Raw genomic sequence first — 15,404 nt, 5'->3', positions numbered from 1 at the left:
GACTTGAAACTTTTTCTGGCAAGGTATTGTTTGCCGATTTGGCATTCCATGGGTTCTCATCACAGATAACGGAACACAGTTCACTGATCGAAAGTTCAAAGCCCTTTGCATTGATTTGAAGATCGACCACCAAACTATCGCTGTGCATCGACCTCAGAGAAATGGGCAAACTGAAGTGACCAACTGAACCCTATTGCACGGTCTGAAAACTAGACTTGACCAGGCCAAGGGAAGGTGGGTTGAGGAGCTATTGAGTATTCTCTGGGCGTACAAGACTACTCTGTGGATGACTATAGGAGAAACACCCTTCAGCTTGACCTATGGGGCTGAAGCCATGGTGCTTGTGGAGATAAGCTCCCTGACTCTCCGGACCGAGTTCTATGACCAGGAGCAGAACAACGAAGACCTCCGCGTAGAGTTAGACCTAATTGAAGAAGCATGGGACCAAGCACACGTCAGGATGGTAGCACAACAGTAGAGGAAGGCCAAGTACTACGACTCCAAAGTCCAAAGACGAGAGTTCGAAACCAGTGACCTCATCCTCTATAAAGTCATAGTGCTCGCCCCTAAGGAAGGCAAGCTTGGACCCAATTGGGAAGGACCTTACAGAGTCACCAAAGTCCTCAGTCCTAGTACCTAAGGTTGGAAGACCTCAACGGCAGGCCCGCACAGAGGAGTTGGAATACTGGGAACCTCCGAATGTACTATTAGTGATTCAATGTTAATAAAGGACCTTTCCATCTATAAGTTGGTTTCTCAGCATACACGGGCACTCCATACCACAATTTTCACACACTACACAATGCACATCGTGCACACAACACACTGACTCGGCTGACCACATAATGGCCTGAGCTCACAACGCGAAGCTTGGTGGTGCATAGCTGACCAAGTAAAGTGACTCGACTGTCAACGACTAGAGCCTGAAGCGAAGAAGAACACTCCCACCTTCCAAGGCCTGAGAGCGGTCATCAAACTCCACACACTCTGCTGACGTGCAATTAGACCAGAGCTAGTCAAGGAATGGCCAGCCCTTGAGGAGTCAAAAAGCTCTTGAGACCGGTACTCGAAATGCACTCCAACCTCGGCCATGGTAAGACCGAGGCCTACAACTTATTAAAAAAAAAGAGAAGAAGAAAAAGGGTAGTACACAAGCTCGGAACATAAAAGAAGATAGACATTTCCATTAAATATCTAAGGTTCGTACATCATTGTAAGCTTGGCATACCTAGCCGTTCAAAAAAAAAGAAGAAAAAAAAAGTAAAGTGCCAACAACAAAGCAAAGCAAAAACAAAACAGAAGTCCAAACCAATAGCAGCAGGTGGCAGCTCAATCCTCAGTAGGAGGATCCATAGTCTCTTTGTTCTCTTCAGCCCCAATGTCCTCCATGGGCACATATGCAACAGGGCCGTCCTCGGTAGGTGGGGAAACAATGTCATAGGGGCCCTAGGCCTGTGCAACCACGACAAAGTCAGGATAATGGCGCAGCGCCCTACTCCTGAAATGGTTAATCTAGCCTCGAAGGAGCTCGCGACAAAGTCATCCATCGCGTGCTAATACTCCTCCGAGGCCTTGAACTCGTCAATGGCCTGAGCCCCCTGTCCTCTGCCTCCTTCAGCCACTCCCTCTCTACCTTCAAATCAGTAATACACCTCTTAAGGCTATGGATAATGTTGCTTTAGTCAACAATTTTGCACCTTACCTCAGCAATCTCTGCCTCCATCGTGGCAGTCCTCTTACCTATAGCCTTGAATTCAACCAATTGAGCTCTCAGTCCCACGAGCTCGGAATGCTCCTGTTCATAGAGCTGCCACAACTGCCGGAGATGATCGACCACGACAATCACTAAACAAGCATTCTGCGAAAAAAAAAAAAAAAAAAAGATGACATCAGTACAACCAACTTTAACCAAATAGGAACCTGAGAATAAATGTAGACTCACAGAAGTAGCTTGGTGAATGAGTGAACACTCCAAGGTACCACTCATTGTCCCTGTGGCCTCCCATTGGATGGCCATGGTCATGATTCCTCGTAGAAGTTGCTCGGGGACGCCCTCGTTCTCAAGCCCATCCTCTGGACGATGGTCCACCTCGGCATATGGTAGGATGGGCTGTTGCACCCAGGTATATCCACTTGCGGAGAGGGTGGAACCACTGACTGGAAGCCCTCCTTCGGGTCAACAACCACAATATCCTTGCTGTCACCCCATTGCCTGGTCCTCTTCTACTGCTAGGATGCCCTCTCGGTGGATTCTCCTCAGAACGGGACTGGGCTGCCCTACCACCACCTCGGTTGTGCCTCATTTGCCTAGCCATCATTTTACGGACAATCTCTTCTTGACTTGCCATATCGACACCTGCACAAAGGATTAAAAGTCATCCATGACAAGCATGAACAAAGAAAAGAGGATTAATAGATGAACTGAAGCGACAGGACAGACTGGGTTCCCCGCGCATCAACCCGGCGTAGATCAACATCAAGAAGGAGGTATACTGCATCACATCAACCTCCTTGATCACGCTTATGGCCACTCTCTCCTCCTCGATCATTCTATGCAACTTGGGTTGTGGCACCTTAGTCCGTGGCACTTGAAGCACGACAAGGAGGGGCGAGCCCCCAGGACAATTTACGAAGAAGAATTCCCCCTTCCAGTTCTTCACCGAGGATGGGGCTCCGACCAGCACCTTAATGCGCTGTCGGGCCGAGAAGTAGTAATAACCTTGCTGGTGATGTTTCAACTGAAGGAAATAGCTCACCATCCACAAGGTAAGCTTGAGATTGTGGATGAAACAGTATGGCATAAGGCCGATCAAGAACCTAAAAGAGTTCGACATCAAATGCACAGGTAGCACCCGATACCAATCGAACATTTCGACTATTCCCTCTTGCAAAGGGAACCTCAACCCAACCTCTAAGCTACTCTCATACACATAAAGCTCGCTGGCCTGAGCATCTGTAGGCCTCTCACCAAGGGGTGGTACCGAATCAGTGGCCAGCCTGCATAGGAAGCTCTACCTCTACACTCGATGGCCCAGCCTTAGCCTCCTTGGCCTTAGCGGTCCTCCTAGGCTCTATCCCCTCAAAGTCCGCGGCCCTAGTAAAGGACCCCGACTCAGACTCATAATAAGAAGAGCTAAAGCTAGAAGAATTAGAAGAAGAGGAAGAACAGAAGGACGAGGAAGACATCTTACCGAACTAAGAACCATAGAACTAAAGCAGATTTCGAGCACTTCACACCACCCCTTGCCGAGCTCTCTAAGCAAGTCTTTCTCACAAATGGTGGAGGAGAAATGCTCTTCCTCCCCCCTCTCTATTTAAAGAGTCACGAAGCAGTGCATCAAGGCAAGATCAATGGTGGAGATCAAGCGCTGCTCTGACAAGCTTGGGAAGACCAATCAACACAACTACCCACCGCACGCGTAAGGCCTCGGGAACCGAAGCGACGCACGTGTAAGGTCCAAGAAAGCTTGACCGAACTCTTGTGTCCCAATATGGCAGGCAATTGTGGGGCACCTAGGATCTTTGTACTTTGGCGATGTTCTCCGCTCAATCACCGCACTTACCTGTTTTGTCAAAAATGCAGTTTTCTTGACATGGTGTCTCCTTTTCATGGTGCATAGATCCTTGATCACCTTGGCATAAGTCAGTACCTGCTTAATCACATGCAACAAAGGTAGATTAATTTTAACTTCTTTCAAATGTTCCAAAATCTCACCTTGGTTGTTTGAAAATTTTCTAGATTTGAGAGCTTGGGGAAAAGGCACTTGGATCGTAACCTCCTTTTTAGGCTCTTTTGAGGGGGTATCTTCAGTTCTACTTGGAGTGGAGACATTTGTGCGAGGTGGATCTGGCAAAGGCCCATCTAAAACCTTACCACTGCGAGTAGTGATGGCGTGGACCCCCTTGATGTTCTCCAGATCAGAGGTGGATTCCTGTACCATATGTGACCCCGTCGGATTGGTCTGAGGTTGAGATGGAATTTTGACTTTCTCTTGTATAGTAGGAGCATTGGTAAGCTTAGTTATCTGACTCTTGATATCCTTGTTCTCTTCAACCACCTGCACAAGAACAAATTCAAACTTTTGGTTAGTCTTATTTTGTGCCTCCATAAATGCTTGATGCATTTTCTCTAAAGGATTCCTATTCGGTCGAGCATTGTATTGAGATGCATGATGAAATCTAGATGGTTGCGCCTCTACACTCCAATTATTGTTGGACAATGTGGGTTGGTTCTGATCAGCCTTCCAACTAAAATTGGGACAGTTCCTCCAGCTAGGGCTATAGGTCTCTGAATAGGGTGAAAAAGGTTTCCTATACACTCCTAAGGCATTACATTGTTCTTCATAAACCTCTCTCATCTCTCCATAAGGCAATCTTGAGCCAAATGATCCAATCCCCCATAGACAAAACATGAAGTTTGAGTTTCTACCCTGGCAACTGTGTGGGTGACTTTATTATTTCTCATCTTTAAGGCCTCAAGTTTCCTAGTTACGGCTTCTAATTGGGCTTTGAGGTTGTCTTTCTCCTTAAGATGGCAAATCTCAATTGGACATGACCTATTAGTACTATCAGTAGCACTAGGCCCAGTCCACGTATGGGCTTTCTTAGCTAACTCATTTAGGTAATCTATGGCTTCTTTGGGATCCTTTTGCAAAAATTCCTCATTACACATCATCTCTATGAATTGGCGCTCCCTGCTGGTTAAACCCTCATAAAAATAGCTAACTAACCTCCAACTTTCATACCCATGGTGCAGACATTGGTTTTGTAGCTCTTTGAATCTCTCCCATGTTTGGTATAAGGTTTCACTATCCTTTTGAGAAAAGGTTGAGATCTATCTCTTAAGGTTGTTGGTCTTATGGTGCGGAAAGTATTTGTTAAAGAAAGCTTGGGTCATCTCCGCCCATGTACCTATGGATCTCGGTCTCAAAGAGTATAGCCAACTCTTAGCTCTCTCTTTCAGGGTAAAAGGAAAAAAATTTAGCCTAACAATGTCTGCAATATCAGCTCGATTATGGAAGGTGGCCACTACCTCTTCAAATTCCTTAATATACACATATGGATTCTCACTGCCTAAACCATGGAAATTAGGCAAGAGTTGGATCATTCCAGGTTTGAACTCAAATTGTGGTGTATTCGGAGGGAACGTGATGCGGCTGTCTGGGTGTGGTGCAGGTAGTCTTTTAAAGACCTAACGGGGTTGTCCTCATGTTGACTCATGGTTTCAGAATCAGAGGATGAACTAGATTCTACTTCTTCTTTAGGGAGTGGTGGTGGGTCTATTCGTATTTGTCTAGCAAATCTCCATCTTTTGTCCCTTGGTCTATTCATACACCCTAGGCTCCTTTTTTTTTTATCTTACGAAGAAGAAAAGGAAAATGAGATCAAGAAAATAAAATAAAACTAAAGAAAATGAAATAAACAAAGGAAATAAAAGAGAAGTAAAGAATGTTCAATCTCAGTTGTTGGTTTGGCTTCCCCGGCAATGATGCCAAATTTTGTGTCTTGCCCAAAATTATTACCCTTGGCTAAGTGGACGTTGAAGCGTAGCTTTAGGTGTCGAATCCACAGAGAAGCTAATTAAACCAACAAGAAGAGTTATCGCTAAGAGTAAATAAACTAAAAAATGAAAATGATTTTTTTAAAATAAAAAAGAAGAATAAAAATATTCAAATAAAAGTAAAAATGATGAAAAGTAGTATTGTGATGAACAAAGTTTCGAGATTCACTTGATCGATTTGTTCAACTGTTCTCGACTTTAATTCCCATTTATTACTCAATTGAAAGTTTTACATCCCAAACAAACAATCAGAAAATATAACTTTAAAAACCAACGACAAGAACAAAAGTATTTGTTCTGAGAAAATTAATTTCAATGAAGAACATAATGATCTATTCTTACAAGCTATCCAAGAACGACAATATATCAAACTGACAGTATTGTAGTAAAGGATCAACCCATAAATTAAATCTACCCAATCAATTATTTTCTAACAAATTGCACATAAAAAGAGCATGGCTAATCTTATATGGAAATTGAAGAATATAATTTTTGGGTTGATGAAAAAAATAACAAAAGAAGTCTCTCAAGAATAAAATTATACATTAAAATTGATGTGTGGCTCATTGTAACACTAGCAAGTGCACTAGCCGTTCAAGTAATAAAGTAGAGAGTGAAGTATCGTTCCCACGAGGATTTAGGAAACAATTACCAATACTAAATTGAGCACTTCTTATCTGATCAACAAATAAATCAAAACTCTAATAAAAGCTAAGAAATCCTAAATTAAAATCTATCTAAATCATTGGCCCAATTGCCTTCAATTCAGGTTAGAAGAGTAAGCAGTAAATGTCAATCTCAGAATTCAGCAATCTATCAATTTGGATCATTCGAATGAATCATGATTGAGCCTTGGTTTGGTGAAACCCCAAGGTCATGAACAGCCTCTCTCAAGCGCATGTTCATCCTATGCATGAGTGACGGTTCTTCTATCTCTAGCAAGAATCTAATCCCCATGCATGCATTTCTTCAAACACTTCTAAGGCATCAATTCAAATCTGAATTGATCACCAACTGAATTGTGCAAGTTATCTCTAACCTTGCACTCAATTCAGTTCTTGAATAGTAGATCTGAATTCCTAGAGTCTCTCTCAAGCACTCTAGGAATTCCAAGCTGTAGATTAATTCGCCCAATCTGAAAATTGCAGATCTGAATTCTCTTTCAAGCAATTCAGATCTTGCAATCTCAGATCTGAGAATTCAGATCTGAGTTTTGAAGGTTAGTTGGCCGAATTAATCTACAATCACACCCTTATTCAAGAAACTTCAAATACAATGCATGACCATTTGAATGAATCAAAAAGAATTAGATTGCTGAACTGAAATTTTACAAGCTGAAATACATCAAGGAAGAATGGAAACAAGGAGAAAGAAGAAAGAACATATAACTAAGAAACTGAATTCAAATCAAAAGAGAATGAAACTACAAATGATTTATTACAGAAGATCTTTGAATCACAAACTCTCAATTCGAACTCACCTTCTTCTTCTAGCTTGCTTGTCTTGAACTTCCTTCAGCCCTTCTTCTTCTTCTTCCTTGCGCCTAGCCTTCTTCTCTTCTCTTCTCTCAAGGTGGCCGAACCTCTAAGAGTGGGAGAGCCTTTCTCTCAAGCCATTGAACAACTTTCTCCCCTCCTAGAGGCCTCCTTATATAGTTTTTCAAGGGGGCTCTTGCCCCTTCTTGAAGCCTCTAGAATGGGGTGTATTACACCCCTCATGAACCTTCTAGAGTGCTCCCTCCTTCTCTTCAAGAAACTCCTAGAAGTTGCCGCCCCTAGCTCCCTTTGGGCTGCTATTTGGGCTACAACTTAGCTTGCTTTTGAGCTCATGTGGGCTACACTCTAGGCTGTTATTTGGGCTAAAAATGGGCCTTCCTTGCTGGGCCGAATTCTCCTCATAGGTAGGCTTTATTTTCTTGGGTTTTCTCAAGGAATTCACTTGCTCTTTTTGGGCCGAAGTGCTCTCTCTTGCTTCCACGACCGTGCTGGACTGAAATTGGTCTTTTTGAACCTTCTTTTCTTGCCTTTTTCCTTCCTTTTCTTGGATTGATTATCCCTGAACCTATTCTTAGCATTAAGCTAAATTAAGGCAAAAATTAATAAAACTGGCATAAAAATCCATGCTAAAGTCCTCAAAAATTATAGATAAATTGTAAGTTCATCAAATACCCCCACACTTAAGCTTTTGCTTGTCCTCAAGCAAAGACATCAGCCATAAACTTAACATTCCCCCCTTCTGTTCTCACCATTTACCTGGTGAACTTTTTAAGATAGAAATGCATTGAGTAGTCGGGGAACTTTTGTATGTGCTCAACTCTTATTCTTGTAAATTACCATTTAAGATATGTATCAGATCCGAGGAAAGGAGAATATGAATTTCATCATAGTCTAGCCTTCACTCCTAATTCATATATAAATCAGCTCCTTAATTGTCAAGGTTAATAATCAAATTTCACTAAGTTTCACATCTGTAACTAAATCTCAATGAGAGTTCAATTTTAGAGTGCCCCTTTGAACCTCGGTTGTCACCACAATTACTTATTTCTAAGGGTGAGTGCATTTTATGCTCCATCTCACCTTTTTTTTCTTTTCGGTGTGAGTGCATTTTATGCTCCATCTCACACTTTTCTCTCTTTTTTTTTTTTTTTTTTTTTTTGTGTGAGTGCATCTTATGCTCCATCTCACACTAGTCACTTGCTTGAGGTAGGTAAATAGGACTCATGTTCTAAGCTGCTAGTTTTACTATTCAGCTCAGAATAGCGGAGTCAATTTGGGCTTTTGTCCTTCTTTTGCAATTATTGAACCTCAAGAATTAGCACTTCAGATGTGCACTAGCTTTCTTGACCATTAACAATGAAATCAAGGGCTTCCATACACATGAAGGAAGTTAGGGCTAGTCATGCTGAAAGGCATATTTAGCTCCCCTTTTCTCCTGCATATATCAAATTGGGTCATTCACAAGAATAAAAACTTAACAAGTACATCAGTCTCCCTCAACTCATTGAATTCCTTCTTAAAAAAATCATCAAATAAATAGTAATGAACTTGAGGGGTTTCAGTCTTTTTTTTTTTTTTTTTGTGATGTCATTGCCTGCATATGTGTGTTGGGGTGCATGAGGTGCATGGTTTCAACCCCCATACCCTAGCCTCGGGCTCACTCCCCCACACTTGAGATGAACATTGTCCTCAATGTTCGTAGTGTTAGGGAGTCACACTTGCTAGAGCAAACTGAAGAAAAGAAAATGATGAACTGAGTCCTTAAAGAATTGGAATTTTGAGAAAAAGATCTTTATTTTACTAACTAATATTCTAAAAAGATAAATGACAAAAAGATTCCTTAACTTGTTCATGAGCAAGCATAAGAGATTATTGGTTATCTAGATAAACAGTGGATGGAGGGGGTACAGTACTGCCCATTAAATATGGTTTCAGGCGCTGACCATTTACTTTAAACGTGCCCTGAACCGGGTGGGTGAGTTCTATAACCCCATGGGGAAAAACCTGTGAAATGGTAAAGGGTCCAGACCACCTGGATCTCAACTTACCTGGAAACAAGCGGAGACGGGAATTATATAACAATACCTGTTGGCCTACATAAAAGTCCCGTCTCAGCAAGTTCTTATCATGCCAGTTTTTTATTCTTTCTTTATAAACTTTGGCATTCTCATAGGTGGTAAGTTTGAATTCATCCAATTCATTCAATTGCAACCACCTTTTAGCCCCTGTGGCCTGAATGTCAAAATTTAAGAATTTAAGAGCCCAATAGGCCTTGTGTTCCAATTCAACTAGTAAATGGCATGCTTTACCAAAAACCAATCTGTAGGGGGACATGCCAATGGGTGTCTTAAATGCAGTTCTGTATGCCCATAATGCATCATCTAATTTGATGGACCAATCTTTTCTGGCGGATGCTACGGTCTTTTTTAGAATTCTTTTGAGTTCCCTGTTAGCCAACTCCACTTGGCCACTGGTTTGAGGGTGATAAGGGGTAGCTAATTTATGTGTAATTCCATATTTCTGCATTAACCTCTCAAATTGGCTATTGCAGAAGTGAGTTCCCCTATCACTAATTATAGCTCGCGGAGTGCCAAATCAGGAGAATAGCTTCTTTAGGAAGTGTACCACCCTTCTTGAGTCATTTGTGGGTAAAGCCATGGCTTCTACCCATTTGGATACATAGTCAACTGCAATGAGGATGTACTTATTCCCAAAAGAATTCGGGAAAGGTCCCATGAAATCTATACCCCAAACATCAAAGATTTCACAGATTAAAATATTGGAAAGGAGCATTTCATTCCGTCGGGAAATGTTTCCCGATCTTTGGCATTTGTCACATGTGGACACATACCGATGGGCATCTTTGAAGAGTGTGGGCCAATAAAAACCTGATTGCAAAACCTTGGCTGCAGTGCGACTAGTTCCAAAATGACCTCCTGCTTCTTTATCATGGCAAAATTGGAGTACCGATTCCATCTCCTCCTCGGGGACACATCTCCTTATGATCTGATCTGCACACAATTTATACAAAAAGGGTTCCTCCCACAGATAGTATTTTACATCAGAAAAGAATTTCTTTTTCTGTTGATATGAAAGGTTAGGAGGAAGGACTTGTGCAGCTAGATAATTAGCAAAATCAGCATACCAAGGATATGAGTATTTCTGTATTGAGTACAACTGCTCATCCGGAAATTCTTCTCGAATGTTGCTGGTTACCTCCTCTTTTGAGCTTACCGTGTCCAACCGGGAGAGATGGTCAGCAGCCAGGTTTGTAGCACCCTTCAGGTCTCTAATCTCAATGTCAAACTCTTGCAATAAAAGGATCCACCTGATCAGTCTTGGTTTTGAGTTTTGCTTGGTAAGCAAGTGCCTTAATGCCGAGTGATCTGTGTGGACAACAACCTTGGATAATATCAGATATGAACGAAACTTATCAAGTGCAAATATTACTGCTAGCAGCTCATTTTCTGTGGTGGTGTAATTGAGTTGGGGTCCAGTCAAGGTTCTGCTAGCATAGTAAATTGGCTGAAAATGTTTGTTCATTCTTTGTCCTAAAACAACTCCTATAGCAAAATCACTCGCATCACACATCAATTCAAATGGGAGGGTCCAATCTGGTGCTACCATGATAGGTGCATGGATCAATTTGTCTTTCAAGATGTTGAAAGCATGAAGACATTCAGTTGAAAATTCAAAAGGCACTTCTTTCTGAAGCAAGGTAGATAATGGCTTGGAAATTTTTGAGAAATCTTTAATAAACCTTCTATAGAATCCGACATGTCCTAAGAAACTTCTCAAAGAACGAATAGATGTTGGGGTTGGCAATTTTTCAATTGCCTCCACCTTGACCTTGTCGACTTCTATACCTCTTTGAGAGATCTTGTGTCCAAGCACTATGCCTTCTTGCACCATAAAATGACATTTCTCCCAATTCAACACAAGATGTGTTTCTTTACATCTAGTAAGCACCTGTTCCAGATTATTCAAACATGCATCAAACGAAGAGCCAAAAACTGAAAAATCATCCATGAAGATCTCAATAAATTTTTCAACCATATCAGAAAATATAGACATCATACATCGCTGAAAGGTTGCTGGGGCATTGCATAACCCAAAGGGCATCCTTCGGTATGCAAAGGTTCCATATGGGCAAGTAAAAGTGGTCTTTTCTTGATCTTCTGGTGCAATTGGTATCTGGTTATACCCTGAATATCCATCCAAGAAACAATAATACTCATGCCCGGCTAGCCTCTCCAACATTTGATCCATTAATGGGAGAGGGAAATGGTCCTTTCGGGTGGCTTCATTTAATTTTCTATAGTCAATACACACACGCCATCCGGTAACGGTTCTAGTAGGGATGAGTTCATTTTTCTCATTTGGAACAACAGTCGTACCCCCTTTTTTGGGCACAACTTGCACAGGGCTTACCCAAGAACTATCAGAAATAGGATAAATGATCCCAGCATCTAACAACTTAATTATTTCAGCCTTTACCACTTCTTTCATGTTGGGGTTCAGGCGCCTTTGGGGCTGAACGGAAGGCTTGCTGTCCTCTTCCATCAAAATTCTGTGAGTGCAGATTGATGGATTAATGCCTTTGATATCTTCTACCTTCCAAGCTATAGCATTTTTGTGTTCCCGCAGCACTCTTAATAATTTTTCTCTTTGTAAGGGATTCAGTGCTGCGGAAATTATCACGGGGAGATCTGATGGTTCCTCAAGGAAAGCATACTCTAAATGGGATGGTAATTGCTTCAGTTCAAGGGTGGGGGGTTCTTGGGGTGATGGCTTACCTGATGGTCCGGGCAATTTGCCTAAGTTCTCTAATTTAAGAAACCCCTTTCCCTTGAATTGAGGCTTATCGTTCAGGTATGCTATCATGAGGTTTATTTTTTCATTTTCTGCTTCTTTAAGTTCTCCCTGCTTGAGGCAGAGTTCAAGAGGATCAGTTATTCTACTTACCTGGAAGCATTCATCAATTGTCAATTCAATGGCATCAATCATAAAACAAGAATCATCACTAGAGGGTGCATGTTTCATAGCATCAGACATTTTAAAAATTATCTCCTCATCTTGTATCCTAAGGCTGAATTGTCCTTGTTGGACATCAATCATTGCTTTCCCGGTAGCCAGGAAAGGTCTCCCTAGGATAAGCGGGACCTCCACATCTTCTTGCATGTCTAACACAATGAAATCAACTGGAAAAATGAATTTGTCAACTTTAACTAACACATCTTCTATGATCCCCCTAGGATGTCTAATGAATCTATCAGCCAATTGTAATGCCACTCTAGTGGGTTGGGGTTCATTCAACCCCAATTTCTTGAAGATAGAATATGGCATTAAATTGATGCTAGCTCCCAGGTCACATAAAGCTTTTTCAATTTTTAAACTGCCAATGGTACAAGGAATAGTGAAACTCCCTGGATCTTTGAGTTTCTGAGGCAGCTTGTTCAAAAGGATAGCAGAACATTCCTCATTTAATGCAACTGTAGCCACATCTCCCAGTTTCCTTTTGTTTGCCAATAATTCCTTCAAAAACCTTGCATAGTGTGGCATCTGGGCTAAAGCATCAGCAAAAGGAATATTAATATGTAAACTTTTAAATATTTCAAGAAACTTACCAAATTCCTTCTCCAATTTTTGTTGCTTCAGCCTGTGAGGGAATGGAACTTGCGGTTGTTGGTGCATCCCTTGTTGTGCTTCTGGTTGTTCCGTCTTCTGTTGTCTGGTTCCAAGGCTTGTTTCTGCCTTGGGTTCAGCCCAATTCTTCTTTTCTACCTCAGGCAACTCTTTTCCACTTCTTAAGGTAATAGCTTGCACCTGCTCTCATGGATTCACTTCAGTGTTGCTTGGAAGAGTTCCCGGCAGTCTGGAAGAGATTAATTGTGCCAATTGCCCCACTTGGTTTTCCAGGTTTTTGATTGAGGCTTCCTGGTTCTGAAACCTAGTTTCTACACCTGCTATAAATTTTGTCATCAGTTCCTCCAAATTGGATTTCGGTTCAGGCTGATGATAAGTCTGGTGGAACGGCTTGGAAATATGCTGATTTGGCCAGGACTGGTTTGAATGTCCCCTCCATCCTGGATGAAAAGTATGGTGACTCTGGTAACCCTGCTGTCTTGATGAATTGCTGACATAGTCAACTTGTTCAGTAGATGGTCTGAACTGATTGCCAACTTGGCAGTCTGTACTGATGTGGCCTCCCCCACACAATTCACAATTAAGAGGCTGCACATGCATGGCAGCTATCTGCATTTCATCTATTTTTTTACTGAGTGCTCCTATTTGTGCAGCTAGTGCTGTATAAGTGTCAACATTATGCAAGCCTTGCTGCTTCCTAGTTTGAGTCCTTTCCGAATGCCATTGATAATTGTTGGCTGCCATTTCCTCAAGAAGTGCATGGGCAACCTCAGGAGTTTTATTATTTATGGATCCTCCGATTGCAGCATCTAATATGGTCTTATTTGAGTCAGTAAGACCATTATAGAAAGTCTGCACTTGCAGCCAAATGGAGAGGCCATGGTGAGGAACTCTCCTTAACAGCTCCTTGTATCGTTCCCATGATTCATATAAAGATTCCCTCTCTTGCTGGAAAAAAGTAGTGATGTCATTCCTCATTTTAACAGTTTTAGAAGGGGGAAAATATTTAGAGAGAAAACGGCTGGCCATTTCGTCCCATGTGGTTATAGATCCTGCCGGTAATGAGTTCAACCAAGCTTTGGCTTTATCCTTCAAAGAAAATGGGAATAACCTCAGCCGGATGGCATCATCACTTACCCCATTGTGTTTGAAAGTGTCACAGATTTCCAAGAAGTTAGCAATATGGGCATTTGGATCCTCATGGGCCATACCACAAAACTGAACCGTATTTTGTATCATTTGGATTATGGCCGGTTTAATTTCGAAGTTATTGGCAGCAATAGTTGGCCTGATAATGCTGGAGACAGTCCCGGTGAGGGTGGGCTTGGCATAATCCATCATAGTTCTTTGTTCAGCCATTTCTTGTGCTTCTTGTCTGACTTGCTTAGCAGCTTTCAAATGGACACGGAGAGTCCGTTCAATCTCCGGGTCGTAAAGGATCTCTTCCAGTTCAGGTCTACTTGTCATAAACTGTTAAAGTCAAAGCAATAAAAATGCCAATATTCACAAAAGAAAATAAATAACTAATCCTATCACACTGTAAAGTGAAGTATTGGAATACAAAACCTACATCCTATCATGAATAAATGAAGCCGATTATACTAAAAGCATATTTAAACCAATCATCTTATTCAAGGTTCCTTTATCTATATCCATCGATTGCAACATCTGAATTCAGACCCAATTTAGATCTGAGTTCAGATCTACAAGTCTTTGGTATTGTTAGTCTAGAGAAATTAATAAATAATAATTCAGATCTGAGCTGGATATCTCATACACACTCATTGGTATACACTACAATGTACATCCATTAAGGTTGGAATCAATTCTGTGATGCTTTAGGGCTGAAATCAGATCTGATCTGGAAAGAAAGAAAAAAAAATAATTTAAAAGGATCTGAAATAAACTAAAACCAGTCCTGAGTTAGGCTTGGGTTAAAGATTTTAAACTCTATAATTGAAGCTCAAACCTGTATAGCTGATGCATATCAAACACTTGCTAAGACCTGAAAATTGGGTCTGCAATGTTTGGTATTGCAAGCTATTCGGTTTATACAATTTTTGTAGAAATCTGAAATCAGGTCTGCTAACTGTTGCACTATAGCAGCCCTGCTACAGATCTGAATGCTAAAAGAAATACTTAGAAAGTGCTAATTTTTCTTAAATATCTGAGGCATAACAATTATTCAATCCAAACATACACCTCCTTAGCTAATGTAGCTCGGTTACAAGTGGGTAAAGCCAAGAATTCAGTCCACCCAGAATTCATAGTATGCTCTGTATCAGTTCAGTCCTCACATCATATCAACTGCATTTCAGATTTGAATTTCTCTCATTCCTTGCTATCCATTCACCCTTGAGGCAGGTTTGATGTATCATAGGGTGGATTGAGGTAGTGATGGCACCCAATTCACCTCAAACTTGCATCGGTTCAGATCTGAGTTCAGAGGAATTCAGATCTGAACTGAGCAGATCTGTAACAGCAGAATTCAGATCTGAACTCAAATCTGAGTTTGGATCTGAATTCTCAATTGCCTTACCTTCAGTTATTGCTACCAAATTGTTTTTGGGGAATAGCAGAAGTGCCCTAGGGTGAATTGGGGTGGTGATGACACCCAATTCCCCTCAAAATTTCATCAGTTCAGGTATGAGTTCAGAGGAACTCAGATCTGAACTGTTGCAGATCTGCAATAGCAGAATTCA

The 15,404-nt window shown here is 41.4% G+C and overlaps 2 non-coding genes across 2 annotated transcripts; both read left to right on the top strand.

The window, feature by feature from the left end:
- The first annotated feature begins 4,742 nt into the window (after window positions 1-4,742).
- On the top strand, window positions 4,743-4,849 carry LOC148852917 (small nucleolar RNA R71). Its single transcript, XR_016100142.1, has one exon. It is a non-coding gene; the product is annotated as a small nucleolar RNA R71 (small nucleolar RNA).
- An 8,727-nt stretch (window positions 4,850-13,576) lies between these two features.
- Window positions 13,577-13,683, top strand: LOC148852916 (small nucleolar RNA R71). The gene has a single exon (XR_016100051.1). It is a non-coding gene; the product is annotated as a small nucleolar RNA R71 (small nucleolar RNA).
- Window positions 13,684-15,404: the final 1,721 nt, after the last annotated feature.

This window comes from Nelumbo lutea, chromosome 5 (genome assembly GCF_056320005.1).
Source record: "Nelumbo lutea isolate HS-2025 chromosome 5, American lotus-T2T, whole genome shotgun sequence".
NCBI lineage: Eukaryota > Viridiplantae > Streptophyta > Magnoliopsida > Proteales > Nelumbonaceae > Nelumbo > Nelumbo lutea.
The sequence above is the reverse complement of the archived record's forward strand: the minus strand, read 5'-3'. Positions and strand labels throughout refer to the sequence as shown.